At 40.4% G+C, this 17125-nt stretch overlaps 2 pseudogenes; one reads left to right on the forward strand and one right to left on the reverse strand.

The window, feature by feature from the left end:
• Positions 1 to 17125, forward strand: part of Gm19324 (predicted gene, 19324) — a 38572-nt pseudogene that overhangs the window by 10103 nt on the left and 11344 nt on the right.
• Gm7495 lies at positions 1056 to 1543 on the reverse strand (annotated as a pseudogene).

Raw genomic sequence — 17125 nt, forward strand, 5'->3', positions numbered from 1 at the left:
GTATACATTATAAAGAAAATTATATCATTATTTTGTTTAAGTAAAGGAAAAATAGAGAATTTGGGTCAAAATTATATACAGATTACAAACACTTTTCTAAACAAAAGAGACAAAGTAATTGCTGAGGTTAGCAAAGATTAGTAGTTCTCGTCACATTGCCTTGTACTGTTTTGTGAACTGTGTTATTAAAAATCCTGAGCTTAACAAAATCGTTACAAGTCACCTCATGAAAATAGGCATTTGGCACCCATGCAAGGAGTTACAGAGACAAAGTTCAGAGCTGAGAAGGAAGAAAGGACCATCCAGAGACTGCCCCACCTGGAGATCCATCCCAGAAACAACCACTAAACCCAGACACTATTGCATATGCCAGCAAGATTTTCCTGACAGGACCCTGATATAGCTGTCTCCTGTGAGGCTATGCCAGTGCCTGGCAAATTCAGAAGTGGATGCTCACAGTCATCTATTGGATGGAACACAGGACCCCCAATGAAGGAGCTAAAGAAAGTACCCAAGGAGCTGAAGGGGTCTGCAACCCTGTAGGAGGAATAACAATATGAACTAATCAGTACCCCCAGAGCTTATGTCTCTAGTTGCATATATAGCAGAGAATGGACTAGTAGGCCATCAATGGGAGGAGAGGCCCTTGGTCTTGTAAAGATTATATGCCCCAGTACAGGGGAATGCTAGGGCCACGAAGTGAGAGTACGTGGGTTGGGGAACAGGGGGTGGGGTGGGGAGGGCATAGGGGATTTTTTTTCAGAGAGGAAACTAGGAAAGGGGATAGCACTTGAAATGTAAATGAAGAAAATATCTAATAAAAAAAAAGAAAGAAAATAGGCATTTGGCCAATAAGAATTTAATTCCACACCAATGAAACTTTAGAGGCTAGATTTATGTAGGGTAGTGTTTGCAGACACTATATAATTTTTAGTTTAGTCTAAAAGATGACAAATTCCTCAGTGGAATCCTGGCCTAATATATTTGCTTTACTTATACAGTGAAAGGATAGTGTTAACTGTGGAAGCTTTCAATTCGTGGCACTGACTCATGATCTACACAGGAGATCCTTCAAAAGCTACAATTAAGGAGCCATACTTTTCAGCAATACTAGTCTGAGGGCTTCTGGCCCATTTGCTTGATACTCATGCTTTATACCTGGAAATTTCTTTTCGATGGCATTCTTCAAGCTTGCATAGATCATTTTACTTTTTAGAGGTGTTAGTTCTGGTGCCCACAAGAAGAGAACATCAGCTCTTCTTTCTTGGACTCCTTGGTTTCAAAGCTGGCGTCATACAAAGCGTAGCGACAATCTTTTTCAGGAAGCATTCCAACAAAATGCTAGAAAGGATCAGTTATGGTGACACTAACATCTCCCACCAAGATCTCTTTACCTTCTTCAATGACTGTGCACTTTTTGTCTGCACTGAGACAGAAAATGACAGCCTTCTTTCTTGATTTCTTCTGGTGTGGAGCACTTCCGAACTTTCACGTTGTAGAAAATGCAACATACTTTGTCTGCAACTTGATCTCCTGAGGCCATGTTCTCAGGGGTGGACTTTGGGAGGAGAGCTAGGAGCCTGACGGCAAAGTCTGTGCACCTTCCTCCTCTGGGTAGCAAAAGCAGGAAAGCAAGTGCCATGCCTTAGTTTTATAAGGGTTATTTTATATTCTTGTCACCTAAGGCCAGATGCTTTATGTAATAATTACATACTTAATAAATATTTGGTAAGTCAGTGGAATCTTCCTTCCAGGGAGTCTACAGTATCTATACAGTGCAGAAAGAAGGGCAAACCAGAGGGCTCTGATAAGAGGGATATATTAATTTACTAGGGGCTGTTTTACTTCCTACATCTGATCCCTGGAAATTTCACTTTAGTTTTTTTTTTTCTAATTTATCCACCCCACTGAGGCTGTTTCTAAAAACAAACATATTATTACTGAAAACTACAATAACTAATGCAATAAACATAGTATAAATGTAGTCATTTGAAGTAGAAAAGTGTCACAATTAGGGTTTTAGTCAATGTAATTGTGCTGTAGTCACGGTGCAGGAATTCCTATCATTTGTTACATACATGGGGTACAGGGAGGAAAGACAACTGGTGTAGGGGAGCTGATGGTTGATGCAGTTCCTATAGACAGTTAAATGCAAGTCAGGGAGTGCAAAAGCTGACCAAATGGGTTAGTTTCTGTGTAACATAAGTGTCCCAAGCTCTAACCATGAATTCACTTTGTTCCCATAAGACAGATGTGGAAATTCAGGGGAGAACTAAGAGAAAGCAAGAGACTAGAAATATGAATGAGAGATGCAGCTGGATGAAATAGACTCAACACTGTTAGAAATTATTAATGCCATTCTAGTGCTAGGCTAAATAAGCATAGAAATACTTACCTTTTCAAAAGAAATCTGTGAAATATGGGCCCTTTTGGTAAAGAGGACACCATTACTGTTGTTGTCACAGATGAGAATCTCTCAGTCTGGGAAACAGTCATAGTTGATGTTTATTTCCTGGGTCATCGTAGTTTTATTGTTGTTGATATTTAAAATATTTTATTTTTATGTGTGTGTGTTTTGTCTACATGAGTGTATGTATGTGTACCACATACATGAAGTGCCTGAGGAGGCCAGAAGCTGTTAGATCCCTTGGAATCTGAGTTAAAGCTGGCTACAAACCACTGAGTCCTCTAGAAAAGAAGTCAGTGCTTTTAACTACTGAGTCATCTCTCAGGGATGTTTTTTGGTGTTAAAAATATTAGACACCTATAGGGTTGCAGATCCCTTTAGCTCCTTGGGTACTTTCTCTAGCTCCTCCATTGGGGGCCCTGTGTTCCATCCAATAGCTGACTGTGAGCATCCACTTCTGTGTTTGCTAGGCCCAAGAATAGCCTCACAAGAGACAGCTATATCAGGGTCCTTTCAGCAAAATCTTGCTAGTGTATGCAATGGTGAGAGGCCCATTGGTCTTGCAAACTTTATATGCCTAAGTACAGGGGAACTCCAGGGCCAAGAAGTGGGAGTTGGGGGGGGGGAGGAGAGTGGGGAGGAGGGCATGGGGGATTTTTGGGATAGCATTGGAAATGTAAATGAAGAAAATACGTAATTAAAAAAAGGATAAATTAAAAAATATTAGACACAATGACAGGATGGCAACATGATCTCAGATGCCTGAAGAGAAAGTATTTGTAGTGTTTGTGCAGCCTTTTTAAAAATAAGGAATAATGAATATTTTCAATCAAAGGAATCAGTCAATCAGAGGGAAATGTATTATGCAAGTTCAGACAGAAACTAACCAGAATCTTGTTTTTACATTTATTTACTTATTACTTTATATTTAGTGTGTGTGTGCACCCACATACTGGGACACACATGTGGGGGTCAGAGTACAATTTTCAGGTGCCAGTTTTTCCCTTCTACCATGTGGGTCCTAGGAATTGAATTCAGGGTTTCAAATTTGTGCCAGGCACTTCACCCACTGAGCTATATTTCTGGTCTCTTAACCAAATATATATTAACTAAAATATATAGTTATACATTTAGATAAATTGAGATACTATTCTCTATTTATCCCAAATCAATGAAATTCATTATTTTCCCTGTAACATTTTATATAACATTATAAAACATTATATTACATTCTTCTATATAACAATGTAAAAGTCATTTTTTCTCATAAAGAAAATCTGCAGAATTCTATTGTTTTTTATTCAAGAAGTACTAAAAACCTATTAAATGTAATGGGTGAGCAACAAACATCTTTGGATTAATTATCTCCCCAGGTATGGAATTCTCTTGGCATTTCATTGCATCGTGTGTACACACTGACATAGCTGGCTGGAAGTACAGTCATTTTATTTTATGCATTAATGTTCAGCAGCTATGAGCTGAGAAGCAGTGTAACATATTGCAATGAAGCAGCGGCCTTCATTCAAGGGGTGGTGAGAAAACAAATATGGAAAAGTAGAGATAATCTGAATTCTGTCAGAATGATATGGGAAGCCTCTCACAAGAGAGAGCCTGTGAGCTCAGTAGTGAGAGATGAATAAATGAATAAAGGTTGGGTAAGGAGGGGACAGCATTCCTTTCACAGGGTACTGATGAGTTGGTACAGGGGTGGAAGGGCTACTGAGGTTGGGAATGTGTAAAGAATTCTGACTGAAAGAATAAGGAACTAAATCTTACTACACCATGGGACATTGAGTGTAAGAGCAAGGAAACATCATTCCATTAACAGCTGGTGTAGAGGATGAGTCCGGAAGACAAAAAGGAGGCAGTAAGAAACCCAGCAATTTTTCAGGCACAGTAAGAACAGAGCAACAGGGGCAGGAACACTACTGAGTGAACAATTGCTATTTATGTTTTTGTGGTGTTAAAACACTAAGAATCCAATTTAGAAGAAGGCATCCCTTTGCAGGCTTAGAAACAACATTTATATAATTTAGTTAAGTATAACCTTGCTTTGTGTGTCTGTGTTTAGATTAATGAGCTCATGAATCAAGTTCTCTTTTTGACTACAGAAATTTTTAGAAAACAGCTGGATCCTTTTCCTCCTGGGGCTGTTCAGTCACATGGTAAAAGTACTCATATTTCAGCTTTCACATTTCTGTTTTAATACTCAACAATTTTTGGACAGCTTGGTGCATTGAAAAGCTTTTGAACACACCGCTGACACTGTTTCTTAACAGCCTGGAGGACTGGTATCTGCCGTTAACCCAGTTATACCATGTGGCCTTGCCTAGGCTGAGAGACTTTTCCACTGTCTGAAGCCATAGCTATAGAGTAAGATTCTGCATCTGTTGACGTTCGAGTAACTGTAGATGCTTTGTCCTGAGTGCTCCACCCTGGCCTTTTATTAATAAGTACTTTTCACTCAGAAGAGAAGTTTCAGAGCTCCTCACCCCTGTGAAAAATGTTTTGTTTTGTTTTTTTTTTTCCTCACATATTTCAAACTGGGATATAAGAACTAAAAGGAAAGAGACATTTAATACAGAAATAAATATAAAGTTAACTTTAAAATGGAACTTATACAAGTCCCTGTTGGTCGGTGCCAGACCCAGGTCACCTTGGGCATGAACTTGGCGGATGGTCTCACAGTGCCCCGAAGACTCTCCATATGATCTTAGGATCACTGGTTAGTGAACCACAACATCTGTTCCAAACTAGTTGTGATGGGCCTGTGACAGCAGGAGCAAGGACACGGGAGCCCTGCCTGACCAGAGGCTCGGGTTCCTTCTGATCAGTACTGGTGTACCTTGGTTTTGAACACACCAGACAGCTCCATGGTCCTCAGAGGATACACCACTTCCAGGCACTGTAACATGCCCAGGATCTTAGGATTCCAGGATCCCAGGATAACATAACAGGAGCTTGGTCACACCATCAGGGTCTCAGAGGAAGCTTGACTGTCAAGAATTCTGACACACCCAGAATCTCAGGTTCACAGGAGCCTGGAATCACAGGATTACAGAGAAAGCTGGACTCTGAGAAGTCCTGAATCAACCGGGATTATAGGAAGGACTGGCTCCAATCAGATATATTGAGGGCAGCAAGCACTTGAGATAATCAGATGGCAGGAGGCAAGTGTAAGAAGAGAAGCAACAGAAACCAAGGTTATTTGGCATAATCAGAACCAAACTCTCCCACCATAGCAAGTCCTGGATACACCGTGAAACCAGAATACCAAGACATGGATCTAAAGTCACTTCTCATGATGATGATGGAGGATATAAAGAAGGAAATACAGGAAAACACAGGCAAACAGCTAGAAGCCCTTAAAAGAGGAAACACAAAAGTCCCTTAAAGAGTTACAGGAAAACACTACCAAACAGGTGATGGAATTGAACAAACCCATCCACGATCTAAAAATGGAAGTAGAAACAATGAAGAAATCACAAAGGGAGACAACTCCGGAGATAGAAATCCTAGGAAAGAAATCAGGAACCATAGATGCAGGCATCAGCAACAGAACACAAGAGATGGAAGAGAGAATCTCAGGTACAGAAGATACCATGGAAAACATGGACACAACAATCAAAGAAAATGAAAAATGCAAAAAGATCCTAACTCAAAACATCCAGGAAATCCAGGACACAATGATATATTGAGGGCAGCAAGAATTTGAGATACTCAGGTGGCAGGAGGAAAGCATAAGAAGAGAAGCAACAGAAACCAAGTTTAAATGGCATCATCAGAACCAAACTTTCTCACCATAGCAAGTCCTAGATACACCATCACACCAGAAAAGCAAGATATGGATCTAAAGTCACTTATCATGATGATGGTGGAGGACTTTAAGAAGGAAAGAAATAACTACCTTAATGAAATACAGGAGCATACATTTTGCTGCTTACAGGAAACCCACCTCAGAGACAAAGACAGACACTACCTCACAGTGAAAGGCTGTAAAACAATTTTCCAAGCAAATGGTCCAAAGAAAAAAGCTGGAGGAGCCATTCTAATATCGAATAAAATTGACTTCCAATGCAAAGTTATCAAAAAAGACAAGGAGGGGCACGTCATACTCATCAAAGGTAAAATCTTCCAAGATGAACTTTCAATTCTGAATATCTATGCTCCAAATGCAAGGGCAGCCACATTCATTAAGGAAACTTTAGTAAAGCTCAAAGCAAACATTGCACCTCACACAATAATAGTGGGAGACTTCAACACACCACTTTCATCAATTGTCATATCCTGGAAACAGAAACTAAACAGAGACACAGTGAAACTAACAGAAGTTATGAAACAAATGGATTTAACAGATATCTACAGGACATTTTATCCTAAAACAAAAAGATATGCCTTCTTCTCAGCACCTCATGGTACCTTCTCCAAATTGACCATATAATAGCTCACAAAACAGGTCTCAACAGATACAAAAATATTGAAATTATCTCATGCAACCTATCAGATCACCACGGACTAAGGCTAATCTACAATAAACAACATAAATAATAGGAAGCCAACATTCACTTGGAAGCTGAACAACACTCTAGTCAATGATTCCTTGGTCAAGGATGAAATAAAGAAAGAAATTAAAGACATTTTAGAGTTTATTGAAAATGAAGCCACAACATACCCAAACTTATGGGACACAATGAAAGCATTCCTAAAAGGAAAAATCATAGCTCTGACTGCCTCTAAAAAGAAATTAGAGAGAGCATACACTAGCAGGTTGACAGCACACCTAAAAGCTCTAGAACAAAAGGAAGCAAATTCATTCAAGAGGAGTAGAGGGTAGGAAATAATCAAACACAGGGCTGAAATCAACCAAGTGGAAACAAAAAACTATTCAAAGATTCAACCAAACCAGGAGCTGTATTTTTTTGAGAAAATCATCAAGATAGGTAAACCCTTAGCCAGACTAAATACAGGGCACAGGGACAGTATCCTCATTAACAAAATTAGAAAGGAAAAGGGAGACATAACAACAGAACATGAGGAAATCCAAAACACCATCAGATCCTACTAGAAAGGGCTATACTCAACAAAACTGGAAAACCTGGATGAAATGGACAAATTCCTAGACACATACCAGGTACCAAAATTAAATCAGGATCAGATTAATGATCTAAACAGTCCCATATCCCCTAAAGAAATAGAAGTAGTCATTAATAGTCTCCCAACCAAAAATAAAGCCCAGGACCAGATGAGTTTAGTGAAGAGTTCTATCAGACCTTCAAAGAAGATCTAATTCCAATTCTCCTCAAACTATTCCACAAAATAGAAACAGAAGATACTTTACCCAATTCATTGAATGAAGGCACATTTACTCTGATACCTAAACCACACAAAGATCAAACAAAGAAAAAGTACTTCAGTCCAATTTCCCTTATGAATATCAATGCAAAAATACTCAATAAAATTATCACATACGGAATCCAAGAACACATCAAAATGATCATGATTATTCATCATGATCAAGTAGGCTTAATCCCAGGGATGCAGGGATGGTTTAATATATGGAAATCCATCAACCTAATCCATTATATAAACAAACTCAAAGACAAAAACCACATGATCATCTCCTTAGATGCTGAGAAAGCATTTGACAAAATCTTGATAAAATTCATGATAAAAGTCTTGGAAAGATCAGAAATTCAAGGCCCATCCCTAAACATAATACAAGCAATATACTGCAAACCAGTTGCCAACATCAAAGTAAATGGAGAGAAACTTGAAGCAATCCCACTAAAATCATGCACTAGACAATGCTGCCCACTTTCTCCCTACCTATTCAATATAGTACTTGAAGTCCTAGCCAGAGCAATTCGACAACAAAAGGAGATCAAGGGGATACAAATTGGAAAGGAAGAAGTCAAAATATCACTATTTGCAGATGATATGATAGTATATGTAAGTGATCCTAAAAATTCCACCAGGGAACTCCTAAACCTGATAAACAACTTCAGTGAAGTAGCAGGATATAAAATTAACTCAAACAAATCAGTGGCCTTTCTTTACACAAAGGATAAACATGATAAGAAAGAAATTAGGGAAACAACACCCTTCACAATAGTCACAAATAATATAAAATACCTTGGTGTGACTCTAAGTAAGGAAGTGAAAGATCTGTATGATAAGAACTTCAAGTCTCTGAAGAAAGCAATTGAAGAAGATCTCAGAAGATGGAAAGATCTTCCATGGTCATGGAGTGGCAGGATTAATATAGTCAAAATGGCTCTCTTGCTGAATGCACTGAATGGATTCAATGCAATCCCCTTCAAAATTCCAACTCAATTCTTCACTGAGTGAGAAAGGGCAATTTGCAAATTTATCCTGAAAAACAAACAAACAAAAAACCTAGGATAGCAAAAACAATTCTCAACAATAAAAGAACCTCTGGGAGAATCACCAAGCCTGACCTCAAGCTGTACTACAGAGCAATTGTGATTAAAAACTGTGTCGTAGTGGTATAGCGACATACAGGTAGATCAATGGAATAGAATTGAAGATCCAAAAATGAACCCACTTACGTATGGTAACTTGATTTTTGACAAAGGATCTAAAACAATTCAGTGGAAAAAAGGCAGCATCTTCAAGGACCATCCAGAGACTGCCCCACCCGGGGATCCATCCCATATAACCACCAAACCCAGACACTATTGTATATGCCAGAAAGATTTTGCTGACAGGACCCTGATATAGCTGTCTCTTGTGATGCTATGCCAGTGCCTGGCAAATACAGAAGTGGATGCCCACAGTCATCTATTGGATGGAACACAGGGCCCCTAAATAAGGAGCTAGAGAAAGTACCCAAGGAGCTAAAGGTGTGGGCAACCCTATCGGAGGATTAACAGTATGAACTAACCAGTACCCCCACAGAACTGTGTCTCTAGTTGCATATGTAGTAGAGGATGGCTTAGTCGCCCATCAATGGAGAAAGAGGCCCTTGGTCTTGTGAAGATCATATGCCCCAGTACAGGGGAATGCCAGGGCCAGGAAGTGGGAGTGCGTGGGTTGGGGTGCAGGACAGCTGGGTGGGGGGTATAGGGGGCTTTGGGGATAGCATTTGAAATGTAAATGAAGAATATATCCAAGAAAAAATGCAAAAATAATGTAACTTATTTATTTCTACATGCTTTGCTTCTAAAATGTTTGGTGAGTCTTACAATGATGAATTCATATAAAAATTCCAAGCAAATAACTGTTTCTGAGCCTCATCTATGTGTTCCTAGGTTTTTTTATTAGAAGGGCGAGGGAACAGGCAGGGATTGAGCCTCTCCTTGCTCTTGTTATGAGCAAAAGCACTGTTACATGTTTCTTTACAATGACTTACTCTACCACCTCTTCTCAGTGGTTGCAAAGTGTAGCAGAGCATGAACTCCCATGTCAGACTGGCCCTGAGTCTACATGATGCTATGTCATTGCTATTAGTTTCCTCATCAGTAAGTTGAAAGTCCTTGTCTTCCTCATTGCAGTCAGCAATACCAGACAGAAAGCAACTCAAAGAAGAGAAGGTTTATAATAGGGCTCACAGTTGGAAATCCACTATACAGTGGTGAGGAGCCTTGGCAGCTGGAGTGTTAGGCAGCTGACCACACTGCATCTGCATTCAGGAAGCAGAGAGGAGTGCAGGGGCTCAGCTTGCCTCCTCCTTTTTTGTCAGTCTGGGATTCCAATTCATGAACATGGTGTCACCCAAGTGCAAGTTGCATCTTTCTTCTTCATAACCTTCTGGAGACTACCTCATGTACACATCCCTAAGTTTTGAATTAAGGTACCTCTAAAGCCAGACAAGTTACCATGAATGCTAGTTAACTTTTGCAGTTTTACAGAGTGGCTGTGAGGGGTGAATGAGTAAGTCACAAAAAGTTCAGAAAATTTGTGTGATGCACAGCAAGAACAACATAGAGACTTGACTCATACCATCAGCATCAGGTGGAGAACATGACATACAAACACACAATCCCAAGTAGGCTGGTCACACTTATGGAGTGATGAGAAAGCACATGCTTTGCTGTAGGTCCATCACTCACTGTAGGCTTCTCCCACCCCTCTGAGCATTTATAAGAATGTCTCTTCACAGTTCATAATGCAAGCAACAAAACCAGGTCTCCCAGAAACAAAGGGAAGGGGAACAACATTTTATACCTAGATTTTTGTTGAGATGTTTTCTACAGGTTAATGTGTGGTAAGCTGCTTTTTAAACCTCCAGAAAATGCTATGAAGCAGTTAGCACTGTTATTCCTATATTAGGTAAATATTCTAAGGTTTCCAGTGGTTAGCCAGTGGTTCCTGGCTAGGAAGTAGTTGACCTCAAACTCAAAGCAGTCACCCAAATAAGTGATGCTCCGAAAATGGTTTTGTGAGGAGGTGGTACTTATGACTGAACCCAGAGTTCTATGTGTGGTAGGCAAGTGACATATCAGTTAAGTTATTCCCCAGCCCTCTTTTTACTTATTGTTTTGAGACAGGGTCTTATTAGATTGCTCAACGGCTTTGAACTATGTAATCAAGGAAAACCTTCCTCCCTCAGTTTCCCAAGTATTTGAGGTCAAGGAGTTGGAGTTATAAAATATACGCTAGGATATCTTCAAATAGCAAGCAATACTCCTCAGCACATTGGTATCACATACATATATTTATAATCCTTTGTTGAAATGAATGCTTTGGGCATAGGGGGGCACTACAGCTTTAATTTTTTTATTAGATATTTTCTTCATTTACATTTCAAATACTATCACCTTTCCTAGTTTCCTGTCCAAAAATCCCCTTTATGCCCCCCACCCACCCCCCAGCTCTCCAACCCTCTCACTCCTGCTTCCTGGCCCTGGCACTATATACTGGGGTATATAATCTTCCCAAGACCAAGGGCTTTTCCTCCCATTGATGGCCGAATAGGCCATCCTCTGCCACATATGCAGCTAGAGACAAGAGCCCTGGGGGTACTTGTTAGTTCATATTGTTGTTCCTCCTATAGGGCTGCAGACTCCTTCAGCTCATTGGGTACTTTCTCTAGCTCCTTCATTGGGGGCCCTGTGTTCCATCCAATAGATGACTGTGAGCATCCACTTCTGAATTTGCCAGGCACTGTCATAACCTCACAGGAGACAGCTATATCAAGGTCCTGTCAGCAAAATCTTTCTGGCATATGCAATAGTGTCTGGGTTTGGTGGCTGATTATGGGATGGATCCCTGGGTGGGGCAGTCTCTGGATGGTCCTTCCTTCCTTCTCAGCTCTGAACTTTGGCTCTGTAACTCCTTCCATGGGTATTTTGTTCCCCATTCTAAGAAGGAATGAAGTATCCACACTGTGTTCTTCCTTCTTCTTAAGTTTCATGTGTTTTGCAAATTGTATCTTGGATCATCTAAGTTTTTGGGCTAATATCCGCTTATCAATGAGTGCATACCATGTGTGTTCTTATGTGATTGGGTTACCTCACTCATGTGATTGTGTTACCTCACTCATTGTTGAATAACTACTTTCTTGTTTTTTCTAGGGCATAGTTTCCCTCCTTGTGTTGGAGTTTTCCCTTTATTATCCTTTTAAGGGCTGGATTTGTGGAAAGATATTGTATGAGTTTGGTTTTGTTGTGGAATACCTTGGTTTTTCCATCTATGGTAATTGACAGTTTTGTTGGGTATAGTAGCCTGGGCTGGCATTTGTGTTTTCTTAGGGTCTGTATAACATCTGTCCTGGCTTTCATAGTCTCTGGGGAGAAGTCAGGTGTGTTTCTGATAGGTCTGCCTTTATATGTTACTTGACCTTTTTCCCTTACTGCTTTTAATATTCTATCTTTATTTAGTGCATTTGTTTTTCTGATTATTATGTGTCGGGAGGAATTTCTTTTCTGGTCCAGACTATTTGGTGTTCTGTAGGCTTCTTGTATGTTCATGGGCATCTCTTTCTTTAGGTTTGGGAAGTTTTCTTTTATAATTTTGTGGAAGATATTTACTGGCCCTTTAAGTTAAAAATCTTCATTCTCATCCATACCTATTATCCTTAGGTTTGGTCTTCTCTTTGTGTCCTGGATGTCCTGCATGTTTTTTGTTAAAATGTTTTTTTTTTTTTAATTTTTTATTTTGCATTTTCCTTGTTTGTTGTGTCCATGTTTTCCATGATATCTTCTGCACCTGAGATTCTCTCTTCCATTTCTTGCAGTCTGTTGGTGATGCTCGTATCTATAGTTCCTGATTTCTATCTCCAGAGTTGTCTTTCTTTGGGTTTTCTTTATTGTTTCTACTTTCATTTTTAGATCCTGGATGGTTTTGTTCAATGCCTTCACCTGTTTGGTAGTGTTTTCCTGTAATTTTTAAAGGGATTTTTGTGTTTCCTCTTTAAGGAATTTTACCTGTTTGGCTTTGTTCTTCTGTATTTCTTTTTTTAAAATTAGATATTTTCTTCATTTACATTTCAAATGCTATCCCAAAAGTCCCCCCATACCCTCCCCCCCCACTTCCCTCCCCTTCACGCCCACTTCTTGGCCCTGGCGTTCCCCTGTACTGAGGCATATAAAGTTTTCAAGACCAAGGGATCTCTCTTCCCAATGATGGCCAACTAGGCCATCTTCTGCTACATATGCAGCTAGAGACACGAGCTCTGGGGGTACTGGTTAGTTCATAATGTTGTTCCACCTATAGGGTTGCAGACCGCTTTAGCTCCTTGGGTACTTTCTCTTGCTCCTCCATTGGGGGTCCCGTGTTCCATCCAATAGCTGACTGTGAGCATCCACTTCTGTGTTTGCCAGGCACCGGCATAGCCTCACAAGAGACAGCTATATCAGGGTGCTGTAAGATCGAGAACCAACAAATGGGACCTCATAAAGTCTTCTGTATTTCTTTAAGGGAGTTAATAATGTCCTCCTTAAAATCTTCTACCAGCATCATGAGATCTGATTTTAAATCCGAATCTTGCTTTTCCGGTGTGCTGAGTTATCCAGAACTCGCTGTGGTGGGAGTACTCGGCTCTGATGATGATGAGTGGTCTTGGTTTCTGTTAGTAATATTCTTATGTTTGACATCTGGTAATCTCTGGTGTTAGATGTTCTAGATGTCTCTGGCTGGAGCTTGTTCCTCCTGTGAGTCTGTTAGTCTCTGTCAGCACTCATGGGAGACTAGCTGTCTCCTGAGTCCTGGGGGTCAGAGCACTCCTTGGAGGCCAACTCTTCCCTTGCAGGAAAGGTGCACAGAGGACCGAGGAGCAGCTCAGCCTCCTGGCTGAGGATGAAGGTCGATGGGACCCTGACCAAGAAGCTCTGTTGCTTCTGTGGCCCATGTGCTCTCCTGCGCTGACCTACCTCAGACTGACCCTGGTTAGAAAATGGTGATCACACCTGAGTCCTGGGGATCTGAGTGCTCCCTGTAAGCACACTCTTTTCTCCAACTTTAACTTTTGTAGACAGAGTATACACTGGACTTGCTTTATTTCTCTTTTGGTGAAGAAACTGACTTCTTCCATCTTTTTGTTGTTGATATTGGTGGTCAAGGATGTATTAATTATAGTTAACCTCAAAGTTTCCCCTCCTTACTCATCCTTAATATATTAAAGATAAACTTGAGCTAACTTAGATTTATTGGAAAAGAGAACACATAATTATACAATAAGTAAGTGTTGATCTCAAATGAGACTTTTAAAGATTTTATTTTTATTTATATGTATATGTGTGTGCCAGTGTGAGTTTTGTATATCACATGTGTGTAGGGAACCAGAATGTTGGCTCCTCTGGCACTGAAGTTACAGACAGTTGCGAGCCACCATTTGGGGGCTAGGAACATATCCTAGATCTCTGTAAGAGCACTTGGAGCGCTTAACTGTTAAGCTCTTTCTCCACCCCCAGAATATGAGACTTTTAAACACTAATCACTAAAAGTGATGCGATTTGTGAGAATTTTTGTAGCCTAAATTCTTTAATTCCTGTTTTTTCATATATTTTTTCTCTTGAATTCTAAAACTGTGGTCATTTTTCATGACATCACTCACAGTAGAAGTTGTAGTGAAAGAACCTAGTGGGGAAACCCCCACTCAATTCCCGAATCGGCACGCACCCAAGGAATCATGAGAGACCATCTTTAATGACGGAGCTCCGAGTCAACACATATCTCACACAGGAGACAGAGGTTGTTGACCACGAGGCTGGAAAGCTAGGGGTTTTTATAGAAAAGGGTCTGGGGCTGGGGGAGGAATTGGCGCGGTTTCACACTATTGGTTCATTTAAACATCAGCGGAATGATTACACACCAGAAAAAGAGTATGTGCAGGTCAGGGCGTCAGGAATTCCGAGGGACGGGTGCTTATCTAAGTCAGCAGAGCATTTGGTTAATATTTAACCAACCCAGGTCAGAAGGGTGGGAGATAGGGAGGTGCTGGGCCAGTCTGGACATTCTTGTATGTCTTCTCTGTCTTTATGGCTAGTTGGTTCCTGGGATGATTTTACAGCCTTTGTTCTTTGCTCTAGGCCCAAAAAGCCCTCCTAACTAGCAAGCTGCGTGAGTCATGGACCTTGAATTTTAATTTTCTTTTAGTAGCAACAATTTCAGCAAGCATTGTCAATTTTCTGCTATTAAATGATTCTCGGGTAAAATTGAATGTGTACTACCTTTTATTTTTTATTTTATTTTATTTTTCTTTACCTGCATTTCTTTTTTTTTTAAATTTTTATTGGGTATTTTCCTCATTTACATTTCCAATGCTATCCCAAAAGTCCCCCATACCCTCCCCACCCCCGACTCCCCTACCCACCCACTCCCACTTCTTGGCCCTGGCGTTCCCCTGAACTGAGGCATATAAAGTTTGCACGACCAATGGGCCTCTCTTTCCACTGATGGCCGGCTAGGTTATGATACATATGCAGCTAGAGATATGAGCTCCAGGGGGTACTGGTTAGTTCATATGGGTTGCAGATCCCTTTAGCTCCTTGGATACTTTCTCTAGCTCCATCATTGGGGGCCCTGTGATCCATCCAATAGCTGACTGTGAGCATCTACTTCTGTGTTTGCTAGGCCCTGGCGTAGTCTCACAAGAGACAGCTATATCAGGGTCCTTTCAGCAAAATCTTGCTAGTGTATGCAATGGTGTCTGCGTTTGGCTGCTGATTATGGGATGGATCCCTGGATATGGTAGTCTCTAGATGGTCTGTCCTTTTGTCTCAGCTCCAAACTTTGTCTCTGTAACTCCTTCCATGGGTGTTTTATTCCCAATTCTAAGAAGGAGCAAAGTGTCCACACTTTGGTCTTCATTCTTCTTGAGTTTCATGTGCTTTGTATCTTGTATCTTGGGTATTCTAACTTTCTGGGCTAATATCCATTTATCAGTGAGTACATATAATGTGAGTTGTTTTGTGATTGGGTTACCTCAATCAGGATGATGCCCTCCAGGTCCATCCATTTGCCTAAAAATTTCATAAATTCATTCTTTTTAATAGCTGAGTAGTACTCCATTGTGTAAATGTACCACATTTTCTGTATCCATTCCCCTGTTGAGGGGCATCTGGGTTCTTTCCAGCTTCTGGCTATTATAAATAAGGATGCTATGAACATAGTGGAGCATGTGTCTTTCTTACCATTTGGAACATCTTCTGGATATATGCCCAGGAGAGGTATTGCGGGATCCTCCTGTAGTACTATGTCCAATTTTCTGAGGAGCCACCAGACTGATTTCCAGAGTGGTTGTCCAAGCTTACAATCCCACCAGAAATGGAGGAGTGTTCCTCTTTCTACACATCCTTGCCAGCATCTGCTATCACCTGAATTTTTGATCTTAGCCATACTGACTGGTGTGAGATGGAATCCCCGGGCTGTTTTGATTTGCATTTCCCTGATGATTAAGGATGTTGAACATTTTTTTCAGGTGCTTCTCAGCCATTCGGTATTCCTCAGGTGAGAATTCTTTATTTAGCTCTGAGCCCCATTTTTTAATGGGGTTATCTGATTTTCTGGAGTCCACCTTCTTCAGTTTTTTATAGATATTAGATATTAGTTCCCTATCTGATTTAGGATAGGTAAAGATCCTTTCCAGTCTGTTGGTGACCTTTTTGTCTTAGTGATGGTGTCCTTTGCCTTACAGAAGCTTTGCAATTTTATGAGGTCCCATTTGTGGATTCTCGATCTTACAGCACAAGCCATTGCTGTTCTATTCAGGAATTTTTCCCCTGTGCCCATATCTTCGAGGCTTTCCCCCACTTTCTCCTCTATAAGTTTCAGTGTCTCTGGTTTTATGTGAAGTTCCTTGATCCACTTAGATTTGAGCTTAGTACAAGGAGATAAGAGTGGATCAATTCGCATTCTTCTACATGATAACTGCCAGTTGTGCCAGCACCATTTGTTGAAAATGCTGTCTTTGTTCTACTGGATGCTTTTAGTTTCCTTGTCAAAGATCAAGTGAGCATAGGTGTGTGGGTTTATTTCTGGGTCTTCAATTCTATTCCACTGGTCTACTTGTCTGTTGCTATACCAGTACCATGCAGTTTTTTATCATTGCTCTGTAGTACAGCTTGAGGTCAGGCATGGTGATTCCACCAGAGGTTCTTTTATCCTTGAGAATTGTTTTTGCTATCCTAGGTTTTTTGTTATTCCAGATGAATTTGCAGATTGCTCTTTCTAATTCGTTGAAGAATTGAGTTAGAATTTTGATGGGGATTGCATTGAATCTGTATGTGGGAAGCCACATGTGCAGTTGCAGAGTGG

Source organism: Mus musculus, chromosome 9 (genome assembly GCF_000001635.26).
Source record: "Mus musculus strain C57BL/6J chromosome 9, GRCm38.p6 C57BL/6J".
Lineage (NCBI taxonomy): Eukaryota > Metazoa > Chordata > Mammalia > Rodentia > Muridae > Mus > Mus musculus.